This window comes from Aptenodytes forsteri, unplaced genomic scaffold (assembly GCF_000699145.1).
Source record: "Aptenodytes forsteri isolate BGI_AS27 unplaced genomic scaffold, ASM69914v1 Scaffold88, whole genome shotgun sequence".
Lineage (NCBI taxonomy): Eukaryota > Metazoa > Chordata > Aves > Sphenisciformes > Spheniscidae > Aptenodytes > Aptenodytes forsteri.
This window is the reverse complement of record NW_008795948.1, coordinates 3,911,632-3,933,226: the sequence shown is the minus strand read 5'-3', so window position 1 is coordinate 3,933,226 and position 21,595 is coordinate 3,911,632.

The following is a 21,595-nucleotide window of genomic DNA, read 5'->3' as shown; positions in this document are numbered from 1 at the left end:
CACCCCCCCACACACCCCCCAGCTCTCCCAGGCTGCGTGCTTAGCCTTGGAATTTGAACATGACTGCTAAACTGCTTTTCCTTGAGATAGAGACATTTTAGAGAGCGGGAGAGGAGGGCGGGTGGGGGAGCGCCTCTCTGAATGTGAAGGCCATGGTATCCGGGCTGGGAGCTGACAGGTTCCCCACTGCTCCCGGCAATTGCAGCGAGGAATTTACACTGCTGGCAGAAAGCGAGCAGGAAAAGTAAAGAGCTGTAACTCCCTGGGACGCGGAGGAGAGGGCTGCTCAAAGGGCTGCGTGCTGCTCCGTAGCTGGGCTGCGAGTACGTTTTGCTCGCTCCTCATCAGCTTTGTGCTCCCAGGAACTCACATTTCTTACCTTGTCTCCCAGGACAGAGCTGGTGCCTATTTCCTGCTGAGTGGTCCCTGCTGGACCTTGGGAAAATGAATTGCAAAGCCCCAATTTAATACTATACTTATCATCATAGTGTCTGTTTCTCCCATGTGCATTGGTGGAGTTACAATTCTCTCTGCAGCCTTCACTAGTGAAGGAAGCAAAGCACAGGGATGCTCAGAGGCTGTTTTCCCGAAGAGCGCTGTGATTCCAGAGTGCCTTAAAAAGACACACTGAAAGAAAAAAAAAAATAGCAAGGCTGCTTTTAAAAATCTAGCAATTTGCCTAGGGTTATGGAATGAGTTGGGATTGCAAGAGTGAAACCTTGTCTTTCCTCATTTGGTATGGCTGAGAACCGTCTCTGTTCTAATTTATTATTATTGTATTGCATTATTGTGTAATTTTATTGCATCATGTGAATAGCACCATGGTGCTCAACAAACAGAGAGCAACACAGAGCCACTACTCCAAGGAGTCTTGTTAAACTGCCTCCAGATTTGACTCAAGAGACCTATACTCTATTACCTTATGCAGAAAACATCTACATTGTTTTATTGTTGTTTATTTATTGAGCACTGAGGGTAAGCACTGCGCTGGGCAAACTTGCGCAGTCTGGACAGATCTATCAAACTTCAGTTCTTCTGCAATGAGATGTGCTCATGTGGTGTCTTCCTTCTTCCCTCTATTGTGGTACCATAACTCAGCCCAACACCACAGGCTCTCTGCCACTCCAGCGAACTAGCTGATAAGAGTCAGGTTCCCTTCCAGCCCTTGGAGGGGTGTCCAGACCCTGTAGACCATCTCTGCCCGTAGACCATCCTCCTCCCACCCATGTTGGTCATGCTAAGGGCTAAGAGGCCCCCTGTACCTCGGAGCAGCCCTGGGGTCGCTCTCAGTGCCACCTTCACCCCACAAGGTTGTCCAGCTGTTTCAAGCCTGTGTAGCACCCACACATCAGGCCAGCATTAGGACAAGATTTAACAGCTGTTGGCTGCCACAGCAACTCAAAGCAACCGGAATGCTGCCATGTTGGTGTCTGCAGTGATGCTGGAGATACCCAAATGAGCCGTGGCTCAGGGCTGGAGGCAGGGAAGGCTTTGTGGCAGGAGGGAACCCAGCGCGCCCTGCTCCCGCAGCCCCAACCTCATCAGGCACCAGATGGGAAAAGGCTCGGTCCTCAGGGGGTTATTTCTTTCCTTTCAATGGAGAGGACCCTCTCATGGGATGAAATATGTTCACTGCAGGGGGGGAAGGAAGGAAATGCCCCACCGTCCCCTCTCAGTTCTTAAATTGCTTTTGTGCTCTTGGTCCCTGAGCAGACCCCAGCATCCCAGCACCGGTTACGAATGAGGTGCTGCCCTGAGAAAAAACTCACAGCAATTACCAGCTAACCATCCCGCCGGGCGGAGGGGACTCTGAAAGCATCGGGGCAGTGGTGACTCAGCTCCGGCGAGAGGTCAGGGGCAGTGGGAGGGCAGCGGGAGGGCAGGCATTGTGCATGGGCCATTGCTGCCCACTGCAGACGTCGGCCATTCACACAGAGCCCGACTCTGAGCCCCTTGAAGTTAATGAAAAGACTCTCCGGGATGTCAGTGGGTTTTGGGCTGAGCCCTCGGTGTGCAAAGCAGCTCCACATCCTCTGGAACTCAGCAGCACCGTGAGCATCAGGAGCACCTAGAGACGCCCAGGCTGAGCGGCTCTCGGATAGGTGTAGGCAGCACCTTCCTACGGCAGTTACTAAAGCACCTCAGAGGTTGGCAACAATTTTTTTTCTTCTTTTTTTTTTTTAAAAGGGGAAAAAAAATAATTAACCTTCACCTCAGGTCCCAACTCGCATAACCACAGATCAGATTCTAATAATAATTTGCTTGCTTAAAGTGACTCATAATAAACACTGTGAGTTTACTTTTGCTTTGAGAGCAGCTGATCTTTGGAACAAACTGCCCACAGGCATAAAATCATGTCACCCATTTGCTGATTTAACCCTTTGAGTGCTCACACATCTCTGGACCCTGCTAAACTGCTGCTTGCAGGAAAGCCTGGTGTCTGGGAAATTTTGTCATCAAATGTGGAATAATATCCAGAGAGGGTGTGATTTCTTCTTCACCTATTTCAGACTGGGGTGCCTTTGCTCAGGTCAGTGGCCCCCACATATGGGCCCAGGGATGCGGGTGAAGGCAGGGACTGCCTGTCCCATCCAAAATTGCTGACTAGCTATTTATGCATATTTTCTGTGGTGGCATTTTTTCCTTATTATAAGTTCTTCTGAGGATCCTTTTACCCATTAATTATAGATGAGCACGCTCAGCCTTGGTTCCCCCTCAGGCCAGCCTGAGCCTCAGCAGTGCTAATACAGGGTTTGGAGGGCACCAAGACCCAGCACCGTGACCTCAGGCTGAGCGCAGGATCCTGATGGGACACCACGGGGGACATGGGCTGGTGCCAGTCTCAGAAGGAGACATTGCTGCTGTAAATAAAAAGAGCCAGGGCTTGTTTTCATAGAGCTAACCTCTTTTGCCCTCCAAAGAACAGGGTGCCCACCCTCACTGCCTATGCGACGAGCCTTGGCTCTGTGCTTTGCCTGGACACCGTTGGGGTGCACAGACCATGCTCAGGAGTCCCACTGCGATACCGTGACCCCTCATGCAAAGGCAGAGACAACACATGCATGCTGACCTGGGTGTGCATCTGCATGTGCCAGCAGTGACTCCTTAAAACACCCTCCCATCTGCAAAACGTGAACAAGGCGCACCTCATATCACACCCGTAGCATGAGAGTGACTGTGCCCTGTTTTGCAGGTGGAGATAACTGCAAAACTGAGTCTGAACCAATGGAAGGGTTTCCCCAAGGTCATACAGGAAAGCCCTGCCAGAGCATACCTTGTAAGGTAATTTAAGCATCAAAACCCAGCTCATGGAGCAGGCAATTGCTCCCGTACTGTGCATGTGCTTTCTCCCCTGCCCTGTGCATTCAGCGCTCAATGCACGGGAGGTTTGCAAGTGCAGCAAGTTGGCTGCAGGCTGCTGAAGAGCAGCTTTCTGTGGAGTCCTCAGACTAACACATTTTTGGAAGAGAATTTTATTTCTGTCCATCCCCAGCTTATGGTTTCAGCCAAGCAGAAACCTGCTTGACCTAATTTCTCCACCTTGCTGATCAAAGGTCATGTTTTGCCAGGATTATTTCTGTCTTCATTGTAGGCACAGCTGGTAAACAACATGGAGATTTTACAGTATTTAACTTTCTGATAGATTTATAGAGGCTCCCTGCCTGGCTTCCTTTGCTTCTTTCAAAGCTTTTGCACTCACCCTTCAGATGATACCATGCGCTGTGCACCTTCAGGCCCAAAACCCAAGCTGAGCCTGAGAAAAGAGATGTGTCTCAACAATTAGCCACCCACCCTCCCTGCAGCCAGCCCCAAACCTCTGCCCTAGATCACTTGCTTTCTGCTGAGTGGTCGTGTTAGATCAGCAACAGCTCAGACCTGCTCAGGTGCAGTGATGTGCGTCGCCAGGCTGCCAACACTCCTGCTGCCAGCTGCAATCAAAAAAGAGGGAAGGTGCTGACCCCCTCCCCTGGCTAGAAGAGCGTATAGCCTGGTCCGCAAGCCAGCACGGAAAAGCTGTTCCTCCACAGGGAAAACAGTGAGGGCTGGGGCTGGCTCACCTACTGGCCTTTTGGCATTGATCACGTAGGCTTAAGAAAAAAAAAAAGAGGTTTGCTGGTCCAGCAGCCGTCTAAAGAGTTTTGCAACCTTGGCAGCTGTAGCACACTGCTTGGGAGAAGATAGGAAGGTATCTCCATCCAACACCTAGCCTTCTCGCAAGGCAGTGGTGGTAGGAAGGGTCCATGCTGGATTTCCCAAGTTGCAAAGCCTCCCATCATTTGGATTTGAGGGACAATTTCTGCTGCTCCCTATGTAAGCAGCTCTAGTAGAGACAGAAGAGGACAACAGTCCAGGCCTAAGGCTTCAGCCCTGCATGTGCCATGGTAGCACTTGGTGGCAGAAGGAGCAGAGGGTGTCCCTGTGGGCACCAGGTGTGCTCCTGGGTCCCTGAGTAGAGAACAGGGACCCTCTGACTTCCCAGGTGAGGATGCTCTTCCCATCCTCCCTGTGCACAGCCCCTGGCTTTTGGCAGTGCATGCTAGCAAAGAGATTATTCAAATCCTCTCTCCTGATGAGTCAACCAAGGGGAAGCTGCGCTACGTGCAAAGTTATAGCCTCTGTACCGCGGTATTGATCCACAAGCAAAGTCAGTGACTCACAAGGAAATATTATTTCACCTACCAAACAATAGTCTAAATATATAGTATTCAGCATATTTTATCTTCTTTCCATCAGCCTCCACTGGGTAACATATCTTATTCAAACACCATGAAGTCATACTTCCCTGGTACAACCATTTTCAATTATTTATTAAACAATGGAGGTTGGAATGGGCTGAGTCCTGCAATGGTCAATCATTTCTTCTTTTTCTAATTGAGTCAGCAAAGGTGGCATAGGTGTCCAGAGGTAACAACTCGTTCTCTGGTACTGGCTACTCCTTTGGAAAGGTTTCAGACCAGGCTCCCAAAATAAGGGCATTGCTCCTTCTTCAGAGGTATTACCCTCGCTAAAAGTAGCAGACATGAGGCTTTGCTTGCCCTCTTGCCCTGGGGAAAAGGTGCATGCTTGCACTTTTTCATATATTTTAAGTCTGAGTTGTTTTATTTCATTTATAACATGAGGTGGTCAAAGAGGATGCAGAAAGGCTCTGGAAATATCAGCTTATCTACCTGAGATTTCCAGGAACCTCAAAGCAAGCTCTAATCGGAGCACAAAGCAAAGCTCCAACCCACTTGTGAGTCTTGTAACTCTGGCTTTCCCAAATATGTTGCCACACATAAGCTGGGTGCAACCCCTGCACTACCTAGGATAACCCTGTCACCCTCCCGTGTCCCCATGCATCCCCCAGAAGCTGGGGAATAGCTGCACCGGCAGTGCAGGTAGGAGATGTGTGCAAGGACCCATTTTCTGGCTTCAGAGAGAGAGCTTAAATGAGGCAGGTTAAAAAATGGACTTTTTTTAAAAATTCCCCTTTGAAAATTTTGGCCACTGATGAAAAAAACAGGTTTCTTATTAGAAAATTCTGAAGCACATAGCAGCCAAAAAGCATTGGCATCACTGTGAGATAGGAACAAAGTGTCTTAAAGCAACAATATTTATAGGTGTGGGTTAAATTCTCCTCAGCTATCAATAATCTACTGATTGCAACGGTATGACAGGAGATGGGGCCTATTGGCTTCAGGAGACTGCCCTGATTTTTACCAGGAAATGGTGTAAATGAAGTTAAGCTGTAATCTGTGGATAATTGAGTGATCAGTGACAAATGTTCCTGTGACACACAACAAGCTGTCACGGAAAAGGTATGCTGCTACAGCTATGTGTCACATGTGGTTTTAAACTGATTATTCTAAATCATCCAGTGTCTCTGCTCAGTGTTTGTTAAAAAAAGATCCCCCAAATTTGACTTTTACAAAGTTTAAATAAAAATAAAAAAAATGCCGTGGGAGATAAGTCAGAGGAGATTTTGCTGCCGACTCGAGTGAGCTCTGGCCAGGTTGCCAAGTGGAGTACTTACGTGGGTAAAATGAGATGCTCGCCCTCTTCACTTAAAGAAATGTCATGCAAACAAACATTTTCAGGTCAAAAATCCCAGATGTGCTGGTTTCCCAAGTGTAAAATAATAACCCGGTGTGGAGAGCTGGTGTCGCAGCTCCAATTTGCACAGATAGGCTAAGGGTAGCCTAGAATCACAAACCTGAGCCTCCCCAAATATGCTCTGTTTGGAACATTGTGCCATAGAAAATTAATTGCATTCCAGCTCCAGGGAGCATTAGCACTTTTCTGAATTCAGGGCCAGCCTGAGGAGCAGCCGTGCCCTAGGCAAAGAATCCAGCCCCCTCCTGGCCTTTGCCCCTTCCTCTGCAGGACTGAAAAGGAAAAATTGCAATAAATCACAGCCTTTAGAGACACCTACTAAACACTGCCTGGAATATAAATGTATAAATAAAATAGGAACTGAACGTACTCATCTCAGCACTCGACTGTGGCTTTTCTTCCTTTCTCACTTTCATTTCTTCTTTCCTTTCTTCCAGCTTTGTTTCACACATTCTCCTCTCCCCATCCCCTCCCCCTCGCCTTCCTCTGTTTTTTCCCCCCTTTTGTTGTCTTTTACTTTCTAGCCCCTTTCCAAGACTGTCCTTTCTCACCCTTTCTGTTCATCATTCCCTATTGGCTGCTAGATCTCCTTCCTTCTTCCTCAGCATTTTTTTTTACTCTTTTCTCTTCCCCAAGAATGTCCTGAAGATAAGAGAATGGCCCTCTGCAGAACAATCTGTATCTTGCAGAGATTGCATCCTTATCACTCTTTTCCTTACAAATAGCAGTTCCCATTTAAGATACCTTACAAGTTTTCTCAGGACTGGCATTTAGGTATAAAGGAATCCAGAATCACTGGTTTCCTTTGGAAAGTTTGGCATATATGCAGTGCTTGCAATAGATATATTACTTATGAGCAAACCTGTTATCCTTGTACAAGATTTCTGCGGTTCTGGAAGGTTTGAGCATGCAGGTAGTTAAAAAATGATCTGTACTAGCAAAGAGGTTTAGTCCTGGCCAATTTATACTTTGTTATTCTTACAAGCTTGAGTTACTGTGAGTCATGTAGAGTGCAAGGAGTAAAAAAACTAATTCAAGAACCTACTAGCTTCTCTAGTCACAAGTTTTATCACATTAACCATCTAAATCTCTCTAACATGATATAACACCCCCAATGGGGATGAATTATGTCGATATAAAGTTGCTTATATTGCTCTAGTTACTCTGTCAGGGGAAGGGAATGAAATATGTACATAAGGTCCTTTTAATGTCGGGATACTTGATTCTGCCTGAGCAGCTGCAGCTATGAAAAGTCTCACACTGCTGGTCAGTGGAGCTCTAGCAGTACAGAAACTATCTGTAATAACCTGATAATGGGGAAGAAAAACTGTTTTGTGAATGAACAGTTCTGCAGCAGAGAAGCTGTGCAGTTTTTCCAGGATGCCGTGGTATCCTGTTGACATCTGAAGCATCGTATCTTCATTATCACAGCGGTTACGACACCTTTCCAAGGGAAGCATTTTGCTTACTCTGTTTCCCATGAACTCCCTCCCCTCTCTGTCCTGTTCTCGCCTGCTGACTCCAGCTTGCTCTGTATGTCCTCAGTACTTGCATTGTGGAGGCACTGCTGAAAATGAAGAGGCAATTTCTGCTTGCAATTGGTGCCTGCATTGCAGCTGAGCTGCAATGCCCTGCTCCTGCTCACCTGCACATGTTGAGAGGAGGGCTCCATGGAGGAGTCCGTGGAGGTCTGGGAAATCTGACCTTGGTGTTTCCCCTCCGTCCATAACCAACATTGACACTGTTGATTTTCCTACTCCAGCTCTCCAGCAGAGTCCCCAAGATGATGGCTGGGATGAGGGTAAAGTATTATCCTGTAGCCATGAATCCCATAGCCACGTGTCCCATAGCCATGACCCCCAAATGCCAGCTCAGGGATCTGACCAGTGTACACCAGGGCTCCTTCCAGCCCCATGGATAGACCAGCGTATGGTGGTGGGCATTGGTGCATGGCCACGTCTCATCCCACCAGGCAGTAAGCCAAGTGTGGGCACTCCTGGTCATGGAAGCTGAGAAGCATTTCCAGGTTCTGCTGCAGGGACATCTCAGAAGACCTAAGAGAAGAAATGAAGGCTTCAGGCTCCAGACTCAAACATTGGTCAGGGCTACACTACCACTGTCATGGTGATGTGTAGAAGTGTCTGGGCTGGCCTTGCACTGGCAGAACGAGGCATGGTAAGCGTCCAAGCACAGTGTCATGGAGCTCAGTGCAAAGTAACTGACCCTGCCAGGAAGGGGGTTGTGATTGAGCTACAGACATACTTCTGTAGTTCCTATTAGCTGTAGTCAACCACCCCTGAAGGGTTGATGAAGACCCATTCCCTCACTTACTCATCTTTATGGATAGTGTATCAGTTGAATGTTCCTGACAGGTTGCAGGCATGCAGACAAAGGCCCAGTGTGATATGCTGTGCCTTGGGAGGAGAAGGAGTGTGCTCTTTAATTCAGATCATGACTGACCGTGTGTTCCTCCTTCCTTAAACTGCTCTGCAGAACCTGCTCTCTGGCCCCAGCAGAACTTCTTGAGGGTGGTGGTGCTGCACCTGCAAAAGCTCTCCACAGACAGATTAATAGTGCATTCAGACAAAACACAGTGCAAAAACACCCTGCACACATAAATGATAGGTGATTCAGACATATCAGGGATAAAAAGCTTGATCTTACCAACTTCATCTTGCCAGTTTACCCCGTTGCCTTTGATCCCTGCTCCATTAGAGTCAACAGGAGCTTTGCCATCGCTTTCAGTGAGCAGAGCTGGGAGTGGGACTTCTCGCCAGAGTAAAAGTCCAAATACAGCATTGTTATTGAAAACAGGGAGTCTTGTTTAGAATATTGAAAGCACCTTTATTCCTCATCTCTGCTCCTTAGATGGAATTTAATGTTCTGAGCAAATGTGCATTTTTTCTCACAAGAAGAATAAACTTAATTGATCCTTTCATTTTTAACTGTGCCCAGTGGCAATCGGTCACCTCTTTGCAATAATATCTGCAAGGAAAATAATCTTTGATGGATCAGATAAAAAGGCAGAGAAAGAGTCACAGAATTAACTGGCAGAGCAATCTGGTTGTTGCCCTAACATATGGGAATAATAAGTGCCAGCCAGATAAAGCCTGAACACTGAGCTTTCATTTTGTTATTCTAAGCACAAAAATAAATATTTTTATGACTACATGTAAAGAGTAAAAGCAAATAGAGTTAATATGTAAAAATATACATTTTGCTTCATTATGTGTAATAATACATATTGATTTCATTACGATATTTTTTTAAAGATCAGTTTGCCTGGGAATAGTGGTCTGTTCCTAAAATGCAGCGTGCCTTTTTCATCCCATCTTTCTAAGGTGTTGTGCTAGTATAGAATGAAAGGAAAATATTAACTAGGCTGTATTATAAAGAGTTATGCACTGGTTTTGGGACAAAAAAGGCATTTGCAAAAATGTGAACTAAAAATATTTTTATTTTTACAATTGAACGTGTCTGCCTGATTTTCAGTCATGGACTGCTATGGGCATGAAAGAAGAAACACAGAGAGAGGGAAATGGCAGTAGCGCTCCAACTGTAAAATGTTTCAAGCGTTAATGCACTGAGCTGCTTTGTGCATCTTTGTCCTTCGGTCTCTACAGCCCCGCTAAGAGGAGGGGAAGGGCACTGCTATAAATATGGAGCTCAGACCCAGCAGAAACTCGGAGCCGAGACAACCAGAGCATAGAAAGGCACGACGTTTCTCAGCACTGTCCAGGTACAAAAAGGAGTGAAGCTGCCCTTCCCTGGGGTTAGCATTGCATGGGCTCTGCCTGTCCCTCCAAGCACCTCCACTCACCCAAACACTGGGGCTCCCATCTTCACCCTGTGTATCTCTCACAATGCTTGAGGACCTCAAAGACTTGAATTTTGGCAAGCGGGTGCCTTCTGCAGCCAAGCGCTGGAGAATGACCTCACATGCTTCTGTGTCATTGGGAGTCCCATTTTATGTCACCTCCACCCACCTATCATCTGAGTTAAGCCAGTGTATAGCTGCCCCATCCCGGTCAGCAAGGCTGGCAAGTGAGCAGCTGCCAGGCTCTGAAAGTCTAACCCATTTCATACACTGTGGAGGGAAAGCTGGGAGAAAATGGTCACAGTCCCTTAGGACGAGGACAAGGAATTTTACAGGCACTATGGAGGGTAACTGCTGTTTTCTTTTATTATTCATGAGCTAGTTTAGTCCAAGAGAGAAAGTGGTATTTATGTGGATCTTGGGGGAATTTGTACAGTAAAAAAAGACAGAAAACAGCAAAGCCCAAAGGCAGGCAACCTTCTCTCCATACCTCAAGGTGCAAAGATTACAGTACCTGCAGTGGTTTTGCTGACACTGAAGCTGAACCCACCTCCTTCTGCGTCCAGTTTCTGGGAGTTTCATTTCACACTCTAAAAAAATAAAACCCCCTTGACCGACTCCAAGTTTCTTTGGCCCCATGCTTGTACAACAGCCCATCTGTCTGTTTGAACTACTATGGGCAAATGGTCCCACCAGTGTCATATCCCTCTATTGATTTTGGTCTGGGTGATGACACAGAGGTTAAAGATCAGCGTATATGTACATTATGCAGACTCCAAGGAATGCTGACATGAGGTGCTTGCAACAGCGAGAAAGTCAAACTGGAGAGCACATTCAAAATGTTAAACAGCAAATCTTGGCTTTGCAAACGTTAGTGCTGGCTGCATATGAGAAACTCAAGCTTTTATATCCAGCTAGTCTGTTCTATCAAGTATCACTTAGTCTGTGGGCTGATTTACCGCACTGCTGTACAAGTGATTTAGCAGATATGGATTCTTTTTAAGAAATGTGCTTATTTGTTTAAAAGCCTGTTATCATGTTGTGGATTTGGACTGAAATGGACTTTTTTTTTTATCTAGTGAGTGGGTGAGTTTGGCGAAATTTTTTGAAATCTAATGAGTAGGTGTATGTATTGCAAAATATTTCTGAAAGTGGGAAAAAAACCCGGTTACCGCAGATTTCAGCGTTCCAAACTCTGGATAAATGAAGTGATATGTCAGCATTTGTTTTCTTAAGGAAGCAAATAAATTGTGCCTCCTAAAAGGGTAAAACAACATGTAGGTTTCCATTTGTTACAGTCCTATAACCAGTCAGAGAAACTTTCCATAAGCAATGCATGCCCCTGAGAAAAAATATGATATTCCCAAAAAGGGTTGAAGTGCTTAGATGGAGAACCAGAATGGGAATGGGTTGACTCTGAAAGTGGAGGAATTAGGGTTGACCCTAAGAACAGAAACCCAGGGCTGAAGTGCTAGGTCCATTAGGCTGGGAATAGATTCAGTACTGAATTCATTGCAGCTTTAGTTTCATATCAGATTTTTTTCGAGGTCCATCTGAATGCCTTGAATCTGCCAAATCAGGTTGAAAACCATGAATGGGGCAGTCTAGCCTCTGTGTTTTTGTCTCAGCTAGAATTCCGCTTGCATTGCACCGTTTTTTCTTCCAATTTGAGAGAAAACAAGGCATAACCAAGCATCTCAAGAATTTCCAAAAGGGCTGGTTCAAATGCGATTTTAAGAACAGGCAAAGATGTGATATGGTTATTTTGGGAAAAAGATACTCTTACAATCTCTGAATGGCCAATGGCATCAAGGAGACTTTGTTTATCAGTTGGATCCCAAGGTGGTGAACTTTGGCCTCCATTTTTTTGGTGATAGCTGGTGGAATCAGATTTTAATTCAACAGGTGAGGAGAGCTGCTCACAAAATGCACTGTCAAAAAGTACATTTCTTGGAATTTACTCCTGAAAACACAGTAGAAGCTTTCTGATCACTCCTATTGCTAAGGACAGATACAATAAGAGGACCTAGAAGAGGACAGTGGCAGTGCAGATCTCCACTGAGCTCCACCCACCCTTCCTTCTGCCTAAAATACACATTTTTTTTTTAAGTTTTCCTCCGTTTGGAAATTCTATTGGTTTTTTGCTCCTTCTTGGCTTCCTTTTGCAGCTTCTTCCCGACCTCTCTGCTGTGACTAACTCTCCTCTGAGCCACACGCAGGTACTCCACATTCTTTGTTTTCACCATGCCCTGGCTCATTTCAGGATATTTCATGTTGTTCCCAAAGGTCTGCCCTGAAGTCACGTCATTGTGCAAGATTTAGGTTTTGTTTGAAAGCAGGTTAAAAACAAACAACAGAAAATACCATCTCAGAAAGATGAAGAACCTGGATTATTTTTAATCTCATGATCTTCAAACTGACTCCACCATTTCCAAATGTCTGCTTGAAATAATGGGCGTAAATCGGGGCAGAATTTTGGCTCTTCTTCCTTATTCTGCTCTAGTTTTATGTCTTCTTTCATATCATCTTATTTCATGTCTCCCCACAAAGATACCTCTTTTGGAACAATTCAGCTCCATGGCTTCATGCCATGCTTTGTTTACTCTGTATTATACTACTCTTGTGCAAACTTACTTTGGTGCAGAGATTTGCTAGACATTGGCAAAGCTCTGCTTCTACACATGACTTCCATGACAGGGAAGCTTTGTAATTAAATAATCACAAACACCTTTGCAAATTGTGAGATGGATAATGCCCTCAAGTGCATTTGATGTAAGGGCCTGAGTTCTTTGCTAGAGAAAACCGAAGTTAGTGGAGATGCATCCATTAATAGCACCCAAGAGATTGGTGTGTTAAGGTAGTTACTAAGCCTTCTCTCAGATGGTCAGAGGATGGCCCAACTAAAGGCACTCTCCCTTTGTCTGGGTTTTTCTAAAGCTGCCTGATAAACCACATCATTTATTGGCCTCTGTGAGCCTTCTTTGAGGAGACTTTAAGGATTGTACCCTTGAGTTTGCTAATGCACATATGTATTTTTGCCAGGGAAGATGGTGTTCAGCAGACCATAGTCTCAACTGGAATCAATCAGTGAAGCCCAGTAAATGCAGGGAAGCTTTTACACCATCTGAGACATTGGCCCACACTCATCAGGAGAGAGATGCAGTAATGGGCAAGAAGGGCTTCATGGGAGCCAATGTCAAATCTCCTGTTGGCTTTCCCAGAGCCAAGACTTCACCCAAGTGGGTGTGTGCCCTCCTTTTAGGGCCACATGTACCCTGTAGCCTTTAGTAGGTTAACGAAAGCACCATCCTTGAACTGCCAGAAAACACATTTGTGGTCATGCATGCAGCTCTCAGGACAGGCTTTATCTCTTCTTATTGTTTGCTGTGTGTGTTTTAACACAGAGCCTCAGGACACAACTTGGCTGCAGTACAGCATTTTGTATAAAGCCGACCCTTAAGCCAACCACAGCTAAGACGCTGTAATTTTCATAGAGACATCATGTACTTTTTATGCTCCTTAACTCAACTGTAGTCACAAATCCCTCTTTGTATTGGCAGGTCCTGTGAAAATAAGCTTGAGGAGCTACTTGAAAAAACTGTACTTCTGTGACGTTTAGTTGCATTGCCTGGTCTTGCCTGCCTGCTAAGTGTAGCCCTGCATAGCTTGCCTTAAAAAAAACCCTAAAAACATTTCAGAACTTGCAATTCACATTACGTAGCATACTGTGGAGCCTGTAATTCCAACAAGGGAGATATAAACCTGTTAAAAACCAGCTCTGCAATGATTTTCTGAGTGCAATCTGCCTATATACCAGTAGCTGGTCATCCTTGCCACTTGCACAGCTCTTTAGCACATGACGTTACTAACCACCACGTAAAAAAGGCGCTTTAAAGCTGCTTACTCAGTCTGGCAATGAGGCTAAAGACACGATTCATCCTGCATTGAATTTCAGTAAAATTGATTACTTTCATGAAGGCCCCAAACTTTGTGCTAGGAGGATCTAAGCCACTTCAAAGACATGATCTCTGCCCAAAGGAGCTTTCAACCAGACAGAAGCCCCGAAGGTGGGGCATCGGGGTGGCTGGGGAGACAAAAGGCAGCCGAATGGCATCAAGAGCTCCCAACAGCACGGGGCAGGTCTTTATGCATGCAGTTGTTGGAGCTCACTGAATAGATTTATAGTCCTGCTTGCGTAATTTATTGTTGGCTAATTACATATAAGATTAATTAACTAGCTTGCTGGCCCTTAATTACAAATTTGGTACCTTAATTTATTGTCATTTCTTCCAAATAATGACTATGCTCAAATAATGCTAATTTATATTATAGTAGGATGCAAATATAATGAACATGACTCCAGGTAGTACAAAGGCCTCTTCACACTGCTCCCAGGGCGTAATAGGGTCTTAAAGTAAGCGCAAACTTAATTTCTGCCCTCCAAGGCAGCTTTATAGTACCAGCGTGCAGTGATTCACCATGAGTCAGCAGCAAGCGAAGTAAAGGCCATGACTTGCACAGCTGCTGAGAAATTGGGATCAAAGGAGCCGGCCTCATTGACTCCCGTTGGCCTGCCATTATACAGGAGAGCCCCGAGGCCAGGCAGTTGGTGTTTGTGTAGCACAACCAACTTGAGCAAGTGGGGGTTGCTCCAGTCTTAATTATTGACCTGATTTTGCCTGCCAGCTCCCTTTCCCAGTTACTGCTCTGTTTCGTGTTGCCCTCTGCAAGCCTGGAGCGGAGCAACCCGAGTGTAAATCAGAGCTGGGGCTGGGGCTCAGAAAAAGGGTTATGAAATGTCAGCAGGAGCAGGTTGCCTCTGGGCAAGGGGAGGGCTGGATGCTGAAGTGTGCAGGAGGAGTGGCAGCCTGGACGAAGGTGAAGAAAGGTGGTCTGAAACACCTGACCTACAACTCCCACTGGGCATCCTGACAGCAATTTGGGGCAAAATATTGCTGGTTGCAGCTGCAACATCAGGGTTGAGGTAAAAGCTTTTGCTTTATGGGTGTGTGGGTTTTCTTCCCCTCCTCCCTTTCCTCTGCTGAAAACTAGATCTTTAATGGAAGGAGGCATCAGAACAAAATCTCCTGTACTCTGCTGAAAATGCAAGCTTGCATGAAAACCCCTGATTCATTCAAAAATGGTTAATCTGCCTTAAGTATTGTGCAGTGCCTGATTTGAAAAGCACCTCTCTGTATGATTTTAAAAAGCTTAAAAATGTTTCCAGTTCCACTTCGTTTTCTCAGTTACGTCCTGAAGAAGTAAAAAGCAGCAAGTTATCTTTCCTAGAGAATGCAGAAAATAAACTGCTGACCAGTCTCCCAGCAACCCCTCCAGCTCCATGCATGTAACTTTCTCAGCACAACAGTGTGCAATGATAACAGCAGCTCCAACCAAAAATCTCAGTCGTTACTCTGCAACAGGCCATATGAGTCTTGCTGCTTGCTCTATTGTTTCTCATGAGATTTTCATATTTTTTCCAAAATACCTTCTTCCCCTGGCCCTGGAGAGAAGACGGAAGTGTGCAAACATCATCGCCTCCAGATCTGGAAGCTTGAATGCTTTGGCCCAGGTGTATTGTATATCTTTGCATTTTTTAAGCCCACCACACAGCAGCAAAGAACTGATGAGTCGTCTGAATCCTTGCCCATGATCTTGACCGCTGAAGGAATGATAAAAATTGTCATTTCGACTCCTTGGTCTCTAAAATGCTCTCCCACCGTGTTATTGATGCATGTGCTTGGATCCAGCCTGTGCACGTCCATACATACCTAATGAGAGGGACGCGGTGCAGATCCTGACCACCAGACGCCCCGCAGAGCCCTCCCCCTCTGGTTGACACCACTTTGGAAGTGAGTTTGGGTCTGAATTTATGACACAGACTAATGCCCGCGTATCAGGTCCATTGAAAACAGTGCTGGATAAGGATATGATCTAACCCTGGCGTCCCCTGTTTGGATTAATATTTATGGGACCTGTATCCCAGGCTTATGATTTGGGGTATGGGAAAGGAATCATGTTTTCCAGAAGCACAGCAGAGCCACATAAATGTCAGAGGGATGAAGATAAGGCCTCAGCAGTGTTCCCAGAGCTGGGAATTAGGTTTGTGTAGCTGGAGCAGAGCTCAGAGCACCCACTGCGAGGTTCAGCCTGGGGAAGGAGCTCTCCTCTGCAGCTCCAGCCACGCCAGCAGGAGCCATGCCAAGGTGAGGAGCTGTTAACTCCAACAGGACTACCTTCGTAAGGGATCCCGCTGAGAAATCTGTCTCTAAAATTATCTTGACCCTCTGCCATATACACACATTTTTTAAAGGGAAATAAAATGAATCTTCTCTCTATCCATCCTCTTGTGAAATATAAACAATTCCTGATGGATTTTCAGCTTACGCTAGGAACTGACAGCTTGCTAGCTGCTGGCATGATTACTTACAGTCTGGCAAGCACCAGATGACTGCAATGCCTACAGTGTGCAATCCCTGAAACGTGGTATTTTTCAATGCTTGCTGAAGACCAGATCTTCAGATCTGCTCAGTTCTCATCTAAGCAGCAAAACAACTGGCCAGGGTTGAGAGCCAGCAAACTGGAAACTGATCTCTGCAGAAAACCTGGCCCGAATTGGCATAATAAGGGGTGCAGATCTCTTCTGAAAAGTTACCCTGAGCTGTGGGTGCTGAGCACTTGGAAAGCTATCCCTGAATTTGCGCTTGAGTGGCCTGGGGGTTTTTTATAGGAACAGTTAAGTGGACCCTGCCTATGTCCTGTTTCAGGGGAGTTGGATGGCTCGATGGGATTCTTTCTGAGTGAGAGTCTAAATCACAAATAGATTGAGGACTGACTAGGCACAGCAAATAAAATCCCTTATTTTCTCACATAAATCTGCATACAAAAAGTAGGGCACCACCATTGCATACACCTGCTCTCATCCAGCTAGCAAGCTGGAGCTCACCTCCATGCCAGATAGCAAATCGGGAACCCGCTCAATTTTTTAAAGCAGGTCCTGCCTAGTCCGGGAAAAAGCCTATGTGGGTGTAAAGGCACTCATTTGCACCAGCCATGTGGGGAACAGCCCTGCTTCAAAGAACTTTTTGCAAAACAAAGGTGATTTGAGCATTCACGTGCCCACCTCTGGCAGAGATGAGGTTGAACCAAACCTTTGCTCAGATAGCAAACACCTCTGTGGGACCACGCAACACGAATTCACCAGTGACACAGGAAGGCGTGAAAGCGGGACTCCTTCACCTGACTGGCCTTGTGATTGCCAGACCAAACACATGCTGAAGACTGGGGTTTGGCTGCCTGTGGCTGTGTATGTCAGTTCTGGAAGACGCCAGCCAGGCAGGCAAGAGGGCCATCACCTGAGGACATGCAACGAGCTGTTGCCCTTGCAAAGCAGAAGTGATGTGCTCTTCTATCAACTGGGCACTAAAGTAGTGACCAGGCAGTTTTCCAGATAGCTGTCATCACCACCTCTGGGAATAGTTTGCTTCATTTTTTAGGAAAAGAAAAACCCACAAAACACACTCTTGGGAAAAAAAAAAAAACAGCCCACAATGTTTATGTCATGAAGCAGTGCAGACCTTCTGCCCCTACCTGGCCTACAAAAGGTTACAGCGCTCCAAACCAGCTTGGCAGCTGAGTTTACAACAAAGTGAAGCTATTAAAGAAAACCAATAGCAGCTGAAGCAAGAGAAAAGGAGGGGATGGGGTCTGGGGGGAGGGAAAATACATTTTCCTCTGTCTCCTGAAAGAAGGTGGAAAAGGGAGCTTGTCCTTAGTATGTGTGTAGCTTGCATTGAAGATGGGAATGAAATTCAAGATCAAAGACAGCAATTGGCTTCTCTGCTCAAGGTGACTGACCCAGAGGTGTCTGTGCTTAAGGCCTGTCTGTTATAGAGGAAAATGTTCTGGAGACTGAGCTGGGCAGAGTCTGCGAGTACCAGAGCCTGAACTGGAGATGCTGCTTTGACAGGTGTTCCATGAGCTGCTCTGAAACCTCTGTTAAAGAAAACAGCTCTCAGAGGACATCATCAGTGCAGCATTTCTATAAGCATCACTTGCAAAGCCCCACCTGCCCCATGCCTGTGTCATCTCACTCATGAGCAAAAAGATTTATTTTCTCTGTGTTCTCTATTTTGGGGTGCTTATTTGCTGGCACATGGTATCTTTTAGCAACAGGAACACATGTGGGTTGCAAAACTTTTTTAAACAGGCTGTGAGTCATCTGAACCCTTTCCGTGTGCCTGCATCATCTCCATGCACCAAATGTCTTTCGAGCGACACAGTGGAAGTCCACAAGAGGTGCCCTGTTGTGCCAGCCCAGTCGTCTCTCCTTTCCAACAGCCTGCATTTCACCAGGGCTTTGGAGAAAGGAACAAGAAACACTGCACTGGACAATTTAGGAATAGTTAACAAATGGAAGAATTTTCTTTCCTATGCTGCTGGTTGGTGCTTGGCCTGCATCCTGAGGCATGGGTGTTGGGCTCCGCTACAGCAGAGAATCCAGCTTGCCACTGTGTTATTGTTATCAAGCGGCAGGGCAGGCTCTGGCCCAAGGTGTCAGCTCAAATTTGGGTATAAGCACAAGCCATTTAAGGCTGGCTGGGAGAATGCCGCTCTTTGGTAAGGACTCAGTGCCATGGTTGCGTGCCAAGCCCTGATGATGCAATTCTCTTCTAGCCCTCAGTCCTTTTGTAATCATAAGTGATTTCTGTATTGGAAACTTTCAAAACAGTTGCCTAGTTCAGACGATGTTACAAAACTTGAATGACTATTGAAATCATGGGATCCTAGAAATTGAGGGAAGAACGAAACACTGTGAAATCTCCCTGTATTCCTAACAAATACAACCTGTTCCAGAGAGGGAGATGTCACAAGCCTGTTTCTTCTAATTTTAAGGGTATTTAAACTTTTCCTAATATCCACCCTAAATGCCTGGGGAGAAATGACTCTGTGCCATTACAGTTCTCTGGTGTTCCAGATAAAATTGTTTTTCTCTTATTAACCAGGGAAAACAGAAATGGGTTTGTGCTCATGCAGGGGGCAGGCAGGTGTGATTCCCTTCAGCATCCATCCACAAGGATTACATTTCCCCCCGTTCCCATGCTCCCAACACAGACGTGTCCATGGGCTGTGTCATCCTTTCCAGCTTTACAAACAGCAGTTGTTTTCTGTTCTTTCCTTTCTATGTTTTCTGAAATTGGGCATTGCCATTTCTAAGCAGCATGGCTTATATAAGCAAGGTACATGAACCTGGTTAGTAGCCTTTTTAATATTCTTTCCTCTTTACAGAGGGGGATAATTAGCAAAGCTTTTAAGTCAGGAGCACACAATTTTTCTTGGTCCCTGCATCAGAACTGGGTTTCTGGTAGAGCAGGGACAGGAGTTTTTAATGGATTGTCCTGGCAGCCTGAACACCTGACTGACTGTTTCATTTGTAGCTCTAATTTGACCTATTAATTTTGGCCTGAATTTAAGGGGGGGAAAAAAAAAAGAAAAGGAAAAAAACCCAGAAAAACCCTAAAAAAGCCAAATCCTCATTTAGTGCTGAGGGGAAAAGTGATTTCAGCTCAAACTGGTGGCAGTTGCAAGTGATTGCCTGCATCCTTTCACAAGAAAGGCACCATTTTGGGTGAGGATGCTACAACATGGAGGCATTAAGCGTCTTTGTCAGCTTCCAGGATTAACTGCACTTTCCAATACCTCTGCCTACACTTTTCCAGGAGGTCCATTACCACGTCCTCCCCTGGGGACTCCTACCTGAGAGATGGGATCCACAAACATTCATGGAGCTGCCACATCCTATCTTTGCAGTTGAGCTACTGGAAGGTAGAGACCATTCCTGATCCTGCTGAGGTTTTGTCCTTGCCCTTCCTCTTCCATCTGTGTCAACCTCACACTTCCAGCTTGAATCATTTGAGAATAAGAACAGCTCTTGTATTATAGGTCTCAAATTGTGCCTTTCACAATTGGATCCTGGTTTGTGGATAAAATTATGGTAACTCAAGTAATATGTTACAATAAGTCATGAGCCCTTACCAGTCTTCTAAAGGGGAAATGACAAAGTTGAGTGCATTTTCTCAGATATACATGACAGCCCAGCATCACTTTGTCTAGCAAACTGTCAATTTGCAGCTATTGAGAGCACCCTTCTAACCTGTAATTCATAACAGCTCAAGCAGTGTGTGCTGGAGAACTTCATTTTGTCATTCTGTGTTTGCATCTTGTAACCTAAATCTCGCTCTCTCCAGTTACAAATGTCCTCGTCAACAAAAGAAGTGCTGCACACACCCCACCTGCCTTCCAAGACTACTGAGCCACTAGACTGTTCCCATCTAAGAGCAACTTCACATAGCAGTGCCTGTGCCCTCCCCATAGCTTCCATGACAGTGTAAGAGCGTATTAAACATGGTGCATGAAACACGCTGGCTGGAATGCTGCTGGCGAGTGTTTTGGTAGGGCCTCTATGAGTTCATCTTCATTTGTGGTTTCTTAAATTCACCATGACCCCAAAAACTAGAGGGCAACTTGACGCCTCTGCACTGCTGCAAAATGCCAACAAGTTCTGGGTACACCAGAGCCTGGGAGCTTTTGTGAGTAATGGCTGTCAAGCTCTGGCCATTGTTCTCAGTGGAGAAGTATTGTCCTTTGGTGGTTTTGAGTGTAGCGGTCAAAACTGTTTTGGCATCACTTGCTGCTCAGGCTGCCAGGCCCAAGCACAGAAATGTTGCTGACACAAGCCATGCAAACAGTGTGACTGCATTCAGCTTGGGAGAAATCTCCTTCCCATATGGATCTTTGCAAAAGTAGAGATGCTTTTATTGTCTTGGCATTCAAAATACACCTGGGTTGATAGGGAAGGAAAGGAGGAATGAGTACCTCTGAGCTTAGCTTGGCAGGGTTTGCAAAGAGCAAATCTGTGACATGAATGCATCCTCAGGACCAAATTTCCCACATGCCACCTAGCAGTCAATGCACACCATTTCCTGAGCCCAGCTTACCCAGGTAAGACTGGAGCCTACTTCTACCCGTACTGTCTCTCAGTGACAGGGAAACCAAGAACAGCCAGATTAATATAAAGCTGCAGTAGCTGCCAGGAATGTGGAATATTGTTATTTAAAACTTAATTCAGTTACAATCCTCAGCACCTCCTCAGCTACCTGTCTTGCTCCTAACCAACACGTCTGTGCACGTCTTCACCCATAAGCATGAAGTGCATCCGTGTCAATGAGGCTTGAAGCCAAACAGCCCCTGATGATTTTTGGTGACTAGACTGGCCCCTAGAAGCCATAAGCTGGCTGATGCAATTAGATGTCAGCACCCTTTGCCTTAATGTGTGGAGCTGTGTAGGAGCCATGCTTCACACCGTTAGAGCAAATTCACACCCAATTTGCATTCTGACCCCTTACAGCCATGTTATCTAAAAGCGTCTTTTTCTCATGATAAATGTGTAAGTAATTGCACGCTGAAGAGGCTGGTTGAACGGGCAGCTTGCTGGAGCTTTGGGCTATACTGACAGGATTTTTTTGTGTCTTTTTCATAGGAAAGACATAAAAAGTGAAACATGAGCTGATGTGACTGGTTTTATATACTGTGAAGCAGGGACCTTGAACAGTTTAATATTTTACCACCATCAATCAGTCCTTTCTCCGCAGCTGAGAATACATTTGGACTCAGCTCACTAAAATT